Below are 11556 nucleotides of genomic sequence, written 5' to 3'. Positions count from 1 at the left end.
AACGTTTGGAAACACCAAGACTCTTCCTAGAGCTGGCCACCTGGCCAAACTGAGTAATCGGGGGAGAAAGGCCTTGGTCAGGGAGGTGACCAAGTACCCGATGATCACGCTAACAGAGCTCTAGAGTTCCTCTGTGGAGATGGGAGAACCTTCCAGAAGGACCAGCAACTCTGCTTTACTCCACCAATCAGGCTTTTATGGTAGAGTGGCCAGACGGGAGCCACTCCTCAGAAAAAGGCACATGGCAGCCTGCTTGGAAGTTGCCAAAAGGCACCTAAAGGACCCTCACAACATGAGAAACAATATCCTCTGGTCTGATGAGACCAAGATTGAACTATTTGGCCTGAATGCCAAGTCTGGAGCAAACCTGGCACTATCCCTACGGTGAAGCATGGTGGTGGCAGCATCATGCTGTGTGGATGTTTTTCAGCGGCAGGGACTGGGAGACTAGTCAGGATCGAGGGAAAGAGGAACAGAGTACAGTACAGAAAGACCCTTGATGAAAACCTGCTCCACAGCGGTCAGGACGTCCGACTGGGGTGAAGGTACACCTTCCAACAGGACAATGACATTAAGCAGACAGCCAAGACAATGCAGGAGTGGCTTCGGGACAAGTCTCTGAATGTCCTTGAGTAAATAAAAATATTTAATCAATTTTAGAATAAGGCTGTAGAGTAACAAAATGTGGAAAAAGTCGAGGGGTCTGAATACTATCCGAATGCACTCATTAGGTTATTAGACATAACGATTTTACAATGTTCCCCTCCTCAGTAATAAGGCCAAGATCACACACAGGGGAGTCTGATCAATCTTACTTAACCACTGATTATTTATCACTCCAGTATTGATGAACCTCACAGACTTCCAGGGACGGATCAATAGCCTAAATTCAGAGAGATGGAAAGTGAGGATCGCAGTAAGATTTATTATAAACTGGGTAGTTCAAGCCCTGAATGCTGATTGGCTAACAGCAGTGGTATATCAGACCGTATACCACGGGTATGACAAAATATTCATTTTTATTGCTCTAATTACGTTGGTAACCAGTTTATAATAGCAATAATGACACCTCGGGGGTTTGTGGTATATGGCCAATATACCACGGCTAAAAGCTGTATCCAGACACTTCACATTGAGTCGTGCATCAGAACAGCCCTTAGCCGTAGTATATTGGCGACATGCCACAACCCCTCTGGCCTTATTGCTTAATTAAGACACGGGTGATGAAAGTAAATAAAACAAACAACCGACAATGTATGTGGTCGGTCGGCAGCAATATTTCCTCAGCCAGGACAACAACCAGAAGCAGATCAGAGGAGGAGGAAAAGGTCTGACTACAACTGCAAAACCGGCTTTGGCAACAACACTTGGCCACAGACATAGCATGACAGGCTAAACCGAAGCTCTGACTGGCTGCCCCCAGGTGGTAAGGGTATATAACAACACATCCGCCACGCTGATCCTTAACACAGGGGCCCCTCAGGGTTGCGTGCTCAGCTCCCACCTGTACTCCCTGTTCACTCATGACTGCACGACCAGGCACAACTCCAACACCATCATTAAGTTTGCCGATGACAACAGTGGTAGGCCTGATCACCGACAACAACGTGACTATAGGGAAGAGGTCAGCAACCTGGCCGTCTGGTGCAAGGACAACAACCTCTCCCTCAATGTGATCAGGACAAAGGAGATGATTGTGGACTACAGGAAAAGGAGCACTGAGCACGCCCCCATTCTCTTCGACGAGGCTGTAGTGGAGCAGGTTGAGAGCTTCAAGTTCCTTGGTGTCCACATTACCAACAAACTATGGGTCCTCAGATCCTCAAAAGGTTCTACAGCTGCACCACCGAGAGCATCCTGGCTGATTGCATCACTGCTCGGCCTCTGACCGCAAGGCACTACAGAGTATGGCCCTGCACATCACTGGGACCAAGCTTCCTGCCATTGAGGACCTCTATACCAGGCGGTGTCAGAGGAAGGCCCTAAAAATTGACAAAGACTCCAGCCACCCTAGTCATAGACTGTTCTCTCTGCTACCGCACGGCAAGCGGTACCAGAGCGCCAAGTCTAGGTCCAAGAGGCTTGTTAACAGCTTCTACCCCCAAGCCATAAGACTCCGGAACATCTAATTAAATGGCTAACCCCCCCCCCTCTCGTTTACGCCGCTGCTACTCTGTTATTATCTATGCATATTCACTTTAACTCTACCTACATGCTCATATTACCTCAATTACCTCGACTAACAGGTGCCCCCGCACATTGACTCTGTACCGGTACCCCTGTATATAGTCTTGCTATTGTTATTTTATTTTACTGCTGCTCTTTAATTACTTGTTCCTTTTATTTCTTATTCATATTTCTATAACTGCATTGTTGGTTATGGGCTTGTAAGTAAGTATTTCACTGCAATATCTGTTGTATTCAGCGCATGTGAATAACACAATTTGATAAACATAAATAAGCAAAACCAAAAAGGACAGGACAGCCTAAAACACAAATCAAGTTAAAACTCCTCCAACTTCAGAGCTTCATAAACAGAGCAAAATAAACACCAGAGACAGACAATGCAGCTCCCTCAAAGGGAATAATGAAAACACTTGAAACAAACCAGAGGCAGCTGCCCTCAACTTAACACGCTGCAGAAATAACTTTCATGGAATACACCAATCACATTTCAACAACTCTATTACAACCGTCAGAATCTTACAGTAGCAGACTCAACAAACCTTCTCTGAAAGACTGAAAGTTTTGTGATGAATTCCCAACTTCACCATTCTCAGAACCCATTTTCAGTGTTCTTACTTGAACTTAATTCAGTCTCTTTGAAATGTTCTTTCATACAGCTCCCTTACACTTCATTACATTCATTTTCAATGCCCTCTCCTTCATGTGTTTCATTTGGGACCAGAGTCATATGGGAACGGTGGGTTTACAAGAACGATACGGAGTCGGGGTTGGGCATGAAATGGCACCCTATTCCCAATATAGTGAACAGGTAGGGCTCTGTTCAGAAGTAGTGCACTATATAGTGAATAGGTTGTCATTTATTTTATTTATTTATAGGGGACAATGCACATTAATCAACATAAGGATCCAGATGGCGTAGCAGTAATTCGTCCTGTTGTATCGTCTCTCTGTAAATAACGTCTCTTTTTCGTTTTAGATATTTTTTTCTTCGCATATCTTTAAAAACATTTTGCTAAACCTAAGCTTCCAAATACTCTTCTGCAACCCGCCAATGTAGCTACTTTTCCTAAAGTATTTATATTTACTTCGGAATCCGGAACCCCTCAACTGAAGGTAGCCAGCTATGCTAGCGGTCTTCAGCTAACCGGTCGTCAGCTAACCTTTAGCTCGGAAAGCTCTCGCCAGTTCGAACAACGCGATGCTAACCAGAGCATAACGGACCTATTTAATTTTTTACCCCCGGATTCCCACCACAAACGGAACATTCTTCAGCTGGATCTTCACAACTAGCTATCGAGCTAAACAGCAACCCTGGTTGATTACTCCTGGCTAGCGTTTCCACCCACGTAGTTTGAAGCTAGCCCGGCCAGAGCTCCCAGCATACTCCTGGGCTACAATACCTGGACCTACGACCGGTCTATCGATATCACTGCATGAAGAGGAATAAACAGACTCACCCCATCGCGACGTCCTCCAAAGGCTAACTCTGTAGCCCTCGCTATCTCCTTGCTTGCTAATTCGGCATGCTAACTGCTAGCTTGTTTAGCCCAGGTCCGCTAACTACTACCTTGTTTACCCCGGCCTGCTAATCTGTTAGCTTGTTAGCACAGGCCTGCTAACCGTCTGCATCGCCGCGTCCCAAAAACGCAGTGGCCCATATGTACTTTCTATCTCTTCCCGATTTTTACTAAATTTGTTTATACCTTCCGGAAACCTGCCTCACCCAATGTGATACGGAATCGCTATTATCTTTATTTTTAGAACACACTCAAGAACCTCCAGAAGCTAACCAGCTAGCTAGCTACAAGCTATTTAGTCATTGTTAGTTTTTTAACCTGGATAACACTCGCCAGTCCAGCCCCCCTGCCCCATCCACTGCTGCCCCCTGGACACTGATCTCTTGGCTACATAGCTGATGCACGCTGGACTGTCCATTAATCATGGTACTCCATTCTGCTTGTTTGTTTTATCTGTCGGCCCAGTTGCCTAGTCAATGCCATTTTACCTGCTGTTGTTATGCTAGCTGATTAGCTGTTGTCTCACCCACTGTTTTAGCTAGCTTTCCCAATTCAACACCTGTGATTACTGTATGCCTCGCTGTATGTCTCTCTCAAATGTCAATATGCCTTGTATACTGTTGCTCAGGTTAGTTATCATTGTTTTAGTTCAATATGGAGCCCCTAGTCCCACTCCTCATACCCCTGATAACTCCTTTGTCCCACCTCCCACATATGCGGTGACCTCACCCATTACAACCAGCATGTCCAGAGATAAAACCTCTCTCATCATCACCCAGTGCCGTACCCGCACCCCACCATACCCCTGTCTGCGCATTATGCCCTGAATATATTCTACCATGCCCAGAAACCTGCTCCTCTTATTCTCTGTCCCCAACGCTCTAGGCGACCAGTTTTGATAGCCCTTAGCCGCACCCTCATACTACTCCTTCTCTGTTCCGCGGGTGATGTGGAGGTAAACCCAGGCCCTGCATGTCCCCAGGCACCCTCATTTGTTGACTTCTGTGATCGAAAAAGCCTTGGTTTCATGCATGTCAACATCAGAAGCCTCCTCCCTAAGTTTGTTTTACTCACTGCTTTAGCACACTCTGCTAACCCTGATGTCCTTGCCGTGTCTGAATCCTGGCTCAGGAAGGCCACCAAAAATTGAGAGATTTCCATACCCAACTATAACATCTTCCGTCACGATAGAACTGCCAAAGGGGGAGGAGTCGCAGCCTACTGCAGAGATAGCCTGCAAAGTAATGTCATACTTTCCAGGTCCATACCCAAACAGTTCGAACTACTAATTCTGAAAATTACTCTCTCCAGAAAAAAGTCTCTCACTGTTGCCGCCTGCTACCGACCCCCCTCAGCTCCCAGCTGTGCCCTGGGCACCATTTGTGAATTGATTGCCCCCCATCTAGCTTCAGAGTTTGTTCTGTTTTGTGACCTAAACTGGGATATGCTTAACACCCCGGCAGTCCTACAATCTAAGCTAGATGCCCTCAATCTCACACAAATCATCAAGGAACCCACCAGGTACAACCCTAACTCTGTAAGCAAGGGCACCCTCATAGACGTCATGGTGACCAACTGGCCCTCCAAATACACCTCCGCTGTCTTCAACCAGGATCTCAGCGACCACTGCCTCATTGCCTGTATCCGCTACGGTGCCGCAGTCAAACGACCACCCCTCATCACTGTCAAACGCTCCCTAAAACACTTCTGTGAGCAGGCCTTTCTAATCGACCTGGCCCGGGTATCCTGGAAGACATTGACCTCATCCCGTCAGTTGAGGATGCCTGGTCATTCTTTAAGAGTAACTTCCTCACCATTTTAGATAAGCATGCTCCGTTCAAAAAATGCAGAACTAAGAACAGATACAGCCTTGGTTCACTCCAGACCTGACTGCCATCGACCAGCACAAAAACATCCTGTGGCGGACTGCAATAGCATCGAACAGTCCCCGCGATATGCAACTGTTCAGGGAAGTCAGGAACCAATACACGCAGTCAGTCAGGAAAGCTAAGGCCAGCTTCTTCAGGCAGAAGTTTGCATCCTGTAGCTCCAACTCCAAAAAGTTCTGGGACACTGTGAAGTCCATGGAGAACAAGAGCACCTCCTCCCAGCTGCCCACAGCACTGAGGCTAGGGAACACGGTCACCACCGACAAATCAATGATTATCGAAAACTTCAACAAGCATTTCTCAGTGGCTGGCCATGCCTTCCGCCTGGCTACTCCTACCTCGGCCAACAGCTCCGGCCCCCGCGCAGCTCCTCGCCCAAGCCTCTCCAGGTTCTCCTTTACCCAAATCCAGATAGCAGATGTTCTGAAAGAGCTGCAAAACCTGGACCCATATAAATCAGCTGGGCTTGACAATCTGGACCCTCTATTTCTGAAACTATCCGCCGTCATTGTCGCAACCCCTATTACCAGCCTGTTCAACCTCTCTTTCATTTCGTCTGAGATCCCCAAGGATTGGAATGCTGCCGCAGTCATCCCCCTCTTCAAAGGGGGAGACACCCTGGACCCAAACTGTTACAGACCTATATCCATCCTGCCCTGCCTATCTAAGGTATTCGAAAGCCAAGTCAACAAACAGGTCACTGACCATCTCGAATAAAAGTTGGAGACTTTTATCTCCCTCACCAACTTCAAACATCAGCTATCTGAGCAGCTAACTGAGCAGCTAACCGATCGCTGCAGCTTTATATACAGGTGCAAAAGTATCTATATCCACAGTAAAAACGAGTCCTATATCGACATAACCTGAAAGACCACTTAGCAAGGAAGAAGCCACTGCTCCAAAACCGCCATAAAAAAAGCCAGACTACGGTTTGCAACTGCACATGGGGACAAAGATCGTACTTCTTGGAGAAATGTCCTCTGGTCTGATGAAACAAAAATAGAACTGTTTGGCCATAATGATCATCGTTATGTTTGGAGGAAAAAGAGGGATTCTTGCAAGCTGAGGAACACCATCCCAATTGTGAAGCATGGGGGTGGCAGCATCATGTTGTGAGGGTGCTTTGCTGCAGGAAGGACTGGTGCACTTCACAAAATAGATGGCTTCATGAGGGAGGAAAATTATGTGGATATATTGAAGCAACATCTCAAGACATCAGTCAAGTTAAAGCTTGGTCGCAAATGGGTCTTCCAAATGGACAATGACCCCAAACATACTTCCAAAGTTGTGGCAAAATGACTTAAGAACAACAAAGTCAAGGTATTGGAGTGGCCATCACAAAGCCCTGACCTCAATCATATAGAACATTTGTGGGCAGAACAGAAAATGTGTGTGCGAGCAAGGAGGCCTACAAACCTGACTTAGTTACACCAGGTCTGTCAGGAGGAATGGGTCAACATTCACCCAACTTATTGTGGGAAGCTTGTGGAAGGCTACCCAAAACGTTTAACCCAAGTTAAACAATTTAAAAGCAATGCTACCAAATACTATTTGAGTGTATGTAAACTTCTGACCCACTGGGAATGTGATGAAAGTCATAAAAGCTGAAATAATTCATTATTATTATTAATCATTACTATTATTCTGACATTTCACATTCTTGAAATAAAGTGGTGATCCTAACTGACCTAAGACAGGGAATTTTTATTAGGATTAAATGTCAAGAATTGTGAAAAACTGAGTTTAAATAGTAGTAGTTGGCTAAAGTGTATGTAAACTTCCGACTTCAACTGTAGATTTACACAGTCTTCAATCATACCACTGGCTCTTTCATAGTTTCCTTCAGCACTAAGGAAGAGAGCATGGAAAAAAAAGAGTGACTATGGATATAACTCCTCGATATACCCACTCAACATTCCTCTGATAATCTTTATGACCGTAATACAGAAATAAGTGGTTCTACAGATCATGTTCATAACCCAGCTCTCCCTATTGGCCAACATGCCCCTGCCAACCATAACCTTACTAAACCTGTACACCGAAATCACACAGAATTAACAGTGCAAAAATGTACATTGTGTATGGTTTGGCATCTAAAGAACACCACAAAATGAACAAAGAGAGAGGCTGCAAAACAGAGAGACAAGAAGAAGACAGAAAATTCCTAAAGCTGTACATATGGATATTTTTGTTTCCATGTTTCTTTTAGAGTCTCTTTTCTTGTAATGCTGAGGTAGATGCTCCAGTTAGCTGAACTGCCTGCTTGATTGAATTAACAAATTCAGACTGTAAAAAGTTTTGGGCCTTGTTAATATGATGATGTACAGACTTTTCCTCTCAGGGGTAAATGGTTATTTCGTTATTCAGAGGCCATGAGATGTCGGGGTGACTGGATCAAATCAATCTACTAATTACTTTGCTGAACATGGGTCATTTAGTCACACAGAGATAAATACACTTCCAAAGTGCACTTCCAAAGCAAATGACACATGTACTGTGGCTACAGTTGGCCTCCTGTCCTACTGTGAAGCAAACACAACAGTCCTCAAGGACACACAGGAAGGTGCACACAGATTTTCACACATACTCAAACATGTTAACGGTCCAATGCAGCTGTTTTTATCTTAACATCAAATCATTTCTCGGTAACAATTAAGTACCTTATTGTGATAATTTTCAATTAAATTTTCAAAAATAAACAAGAATAGCTTCTTGGCAAAGAGTAATATCTCCAGCAAGATTTTGCTAGGACTGTGTGGGAGTGGTCTGCGCAGAGAGGTTTGGAAGTTATTTTCTTATTGATCTATTAACTAATTCACTCCTTCCCACCAAAACAGGCTGACATTTCAGGTGTTTTTTTCAAACAGCTCTCACACTAAAAGGGCATTGTAATAATTTTCACAATTTCACAGTAGTATTCCAACGTCACAGTAAGGAAATGCATATAAAACAGGGAAATCCCATTGACTGTACTGGACCTTAAGGTTGTTAGATGACACAGAGTGAGCATTCAGGTCTACTGGTTGAACACAATAGTCCTGAATCAAGAGACAGAGTAGGAGCGAGTGAAAAATAAAGAAACACAGCAATTGAAAAAGAAAGAAAAAAGGAAAGTGTGGGATGGAGAGTAAGCAATAACAGAGATAATTGGTCAAGAGATATACAGCACCTAGCACAGCAGGAGTTAGAGGTCATGGCGATCAAGGAGATAGCTGGGAGGATCCACAGCCCCGTCCAGGCACCACCCCAGCTGGGAGGATCCCACAGCCCTGTCCCGGCACCACCCCAGCTGGGAGGATCCACAGCCCTGTCCAGGCACCACCCCAGCAGGGGGGATCCACAGCCCTGTCCAGGCACAACCCCAGCAGGGAGGATCCACAGACGTGTCCAGGCACCACCCCAGCAGGGAGGATCCACAGCTCCATCCAGGCACCACCCCAGCAGGGAGGATCCACAGCTCCATCCAGGCACCACCCCAGCAGGGAGGATCCACATCCTGGCACAGATCAGCCAGGCACCATACCGCCCCAGCGTCTGTGTCTGAGACTCAGTCAGCCACAGCAAGACACACATAAATCACTGCTCTTCTCCTCTCCTCCGCTCTGCTCGGTTATTGAGACTGATGGGCTTGTCAGCCCAGATGGAAGTTCACAACTCTGGGTGATCATAGTGGAAGGGAAAGAGAACACTCACTCTGCCAGTTCAACTCACTGCAGTGTAAATCATGCAGGCGAGGGTGGGGCAGGGTCCACCATACAGTGGTTGTGATGGTCAAACCATACAGTGGTTGTGATGGTCAAACCATACAGTGGTAGTGATGGTCAAACCATACAGTGGTAGTGATGGTCAAACCATACAGTGGTTGTGATGGTCAAACCATACAGTGGTAGTGATGGTCAAACCATACAGTGGTTGTGATGGTCAAACCATACAGTGGTAGTGATGGTCAAACCATACAGTGGTTGTGATGGTCAAACCATACAGTGGTAGTGATGGTCAAACCATACAGTGGTAGTGATGGTCAAACCATACAGTGGTAGTGATGGTCAAACCAGTGGTAGTGAGTGGTTGTGATGGTCAAACCATACAGTGGTAGTGATGGTCAAACCATACAGTGGTAGTGATGGTCAAACCATACAGTGGTAGTGATGGTCAAACCATACAGTGGTAGTGATGGTCAAACCATACAGTGGTAGTGATGGTCAAACCATACAGTGGTAGTGATGGTCAAACCATACAGTGGTTGTGATGGTCAAACCATACTGTGGTTGTGATGGTCGGACCGTACTGTAAGTGGTTGTGATGGTCAAACCATACAGTGGTAGTGATGGTCAAACCATACAGTGGTAGTGATGGTCAAACCATACAGTGGTAGTGATGGTCAAACCATACAGTGGTAGTGATGGTCGGACCGTACTGTAAGTGGTTGTGATGGTCAAACCATACTGTGGTTGTGATGGTCGGACCGTACTGTAAGTGGTTGTGATGGTCAAACCATACAGTGGTAGTGATGGTCGGACCGTACTGTAAGTGGTTGTGATGGTCAAACCATACAGTGGTAGTGATGGTCGGACCGTACTGTAAGTGGTTGTGATGGTCAAACCATACTGTGGTTGTGATGGTCGGACCGTACTGTAAGTGGTTGTGATGGTCAAACCATACAGTGGTAGTGATGGTCAAACCATACAGTGGTAGTGATGGTCAAACCATACAGTGGTAGTGATGGTCAAACCATACAGTGGTAGTGATGGTCAAACCATACTGTGGTTGTGATGGTCGGACCGTACTGTAAGTGGTTGTGATGGTCAAACCATACTGTGGTTGTGATGGTCGGACCGTACTGTAAGTGGTTGTGATGGTCAAACCATACAGTGGTAGTGATGGTCGGACCGTACTGTAAGTGGTTGTGATGGTCAAACCATACAGTGGTAGTGATGGTCGGACCGTACTGTAAGTGGTTGTGATGGTCAAACCATACTGTTGTTGTGATGGTCGGACCGTACTGTAAGTGGTTGTGATGGTCAAACCATACAGTGGTAGTGATGGTCGGACCGTACTGTAAGTGGTTGTGATGGTCAAACCATACTGTTGTTGTGATGGTCGGACCGTACTGTAAGTGGTCGTGATGATCAAACCATACTGTTGTTGTGATGGTCGGACCGTACTGTAAGTGGTTGTGATGGTCAAACCATACTGTTGTTGTGATGGTCAGACCGTACTGTAAGAGGTTGTGATGGTCGGACCGTACTGTAAGAGGTTGTGATGGTCAAACCATACAGTGGTAGTGATGGTCAGACCATACTGTTGTTGTGATGGTCGGACCGTACTGTAAGTGGTTGTGATGGTCAAACCATACTGTTGTTGTGATGGTCAGAGCGTACTGTAAGTGGTTGTGATGGTCAGAGCGTACTGTAAGTGGTTGTGATGGTCAGAGCGTACTGTAAGAGGTTGTGATGGTCAGAGCGTACTGTAAGAGGTTGTGATGGTCAGACCGTACTGTAAGAGGTTGTGATGGTCAGAGCGTACTGTAAGAGGTTGTGATGGTCAGAGCGTACTGTAAGAGGTTGTGATGGTCGGACCGTACTGTAAGAGGTTGTGATGGTCAAACCATACAGTGGTAGTGATGGTCAGACCATACTGTTGTTGTGATGGTCGGACCGTACTGTAAGTGGTTGTGATGGTCAAACCATACTGTTGTTGTGATGGTCAGACCGTACTGTAAGTGGTTGTGATGGTCAGACCGTACTGTAAGAGGTTGTGATGGTCAGACCGTACTTTATGTGGTTGTGATGGTCAGACCGTACTGTGGTTGTGATGGTCAGACCGTACTGTGGTTGTGATGGTCAGACCGTACTGTGTGTGGAGTTGATGGTCAGACCATAATGTGGTTGTGATGGCCAAACCGTACTTTATGTGGTTGTGATGGTCAGACTGTACTGTGGTTGTGATGGTCAGACCGTACT

The sequence above is a fragment of the Oncorhynchus keta genome, chromosome 1 (genome assembly GCF_023373465.1).
Source record: "Oncorhynchus keta strain PuntledgeMale-10-30-2019 chromosome 1, Oket_V2, whole genome shotgun sequence".
Classification (NCBI taxonomy): domain Eukaryota; kingdom Metazoa; phylum Chordata; class Actinopteri; order Salmoniformes; family Salmonidae; genus Oncorhynchus; species Oncorhynchus keta.
This window is presented reverse-complemented; position numbering follows the sequence as displayed.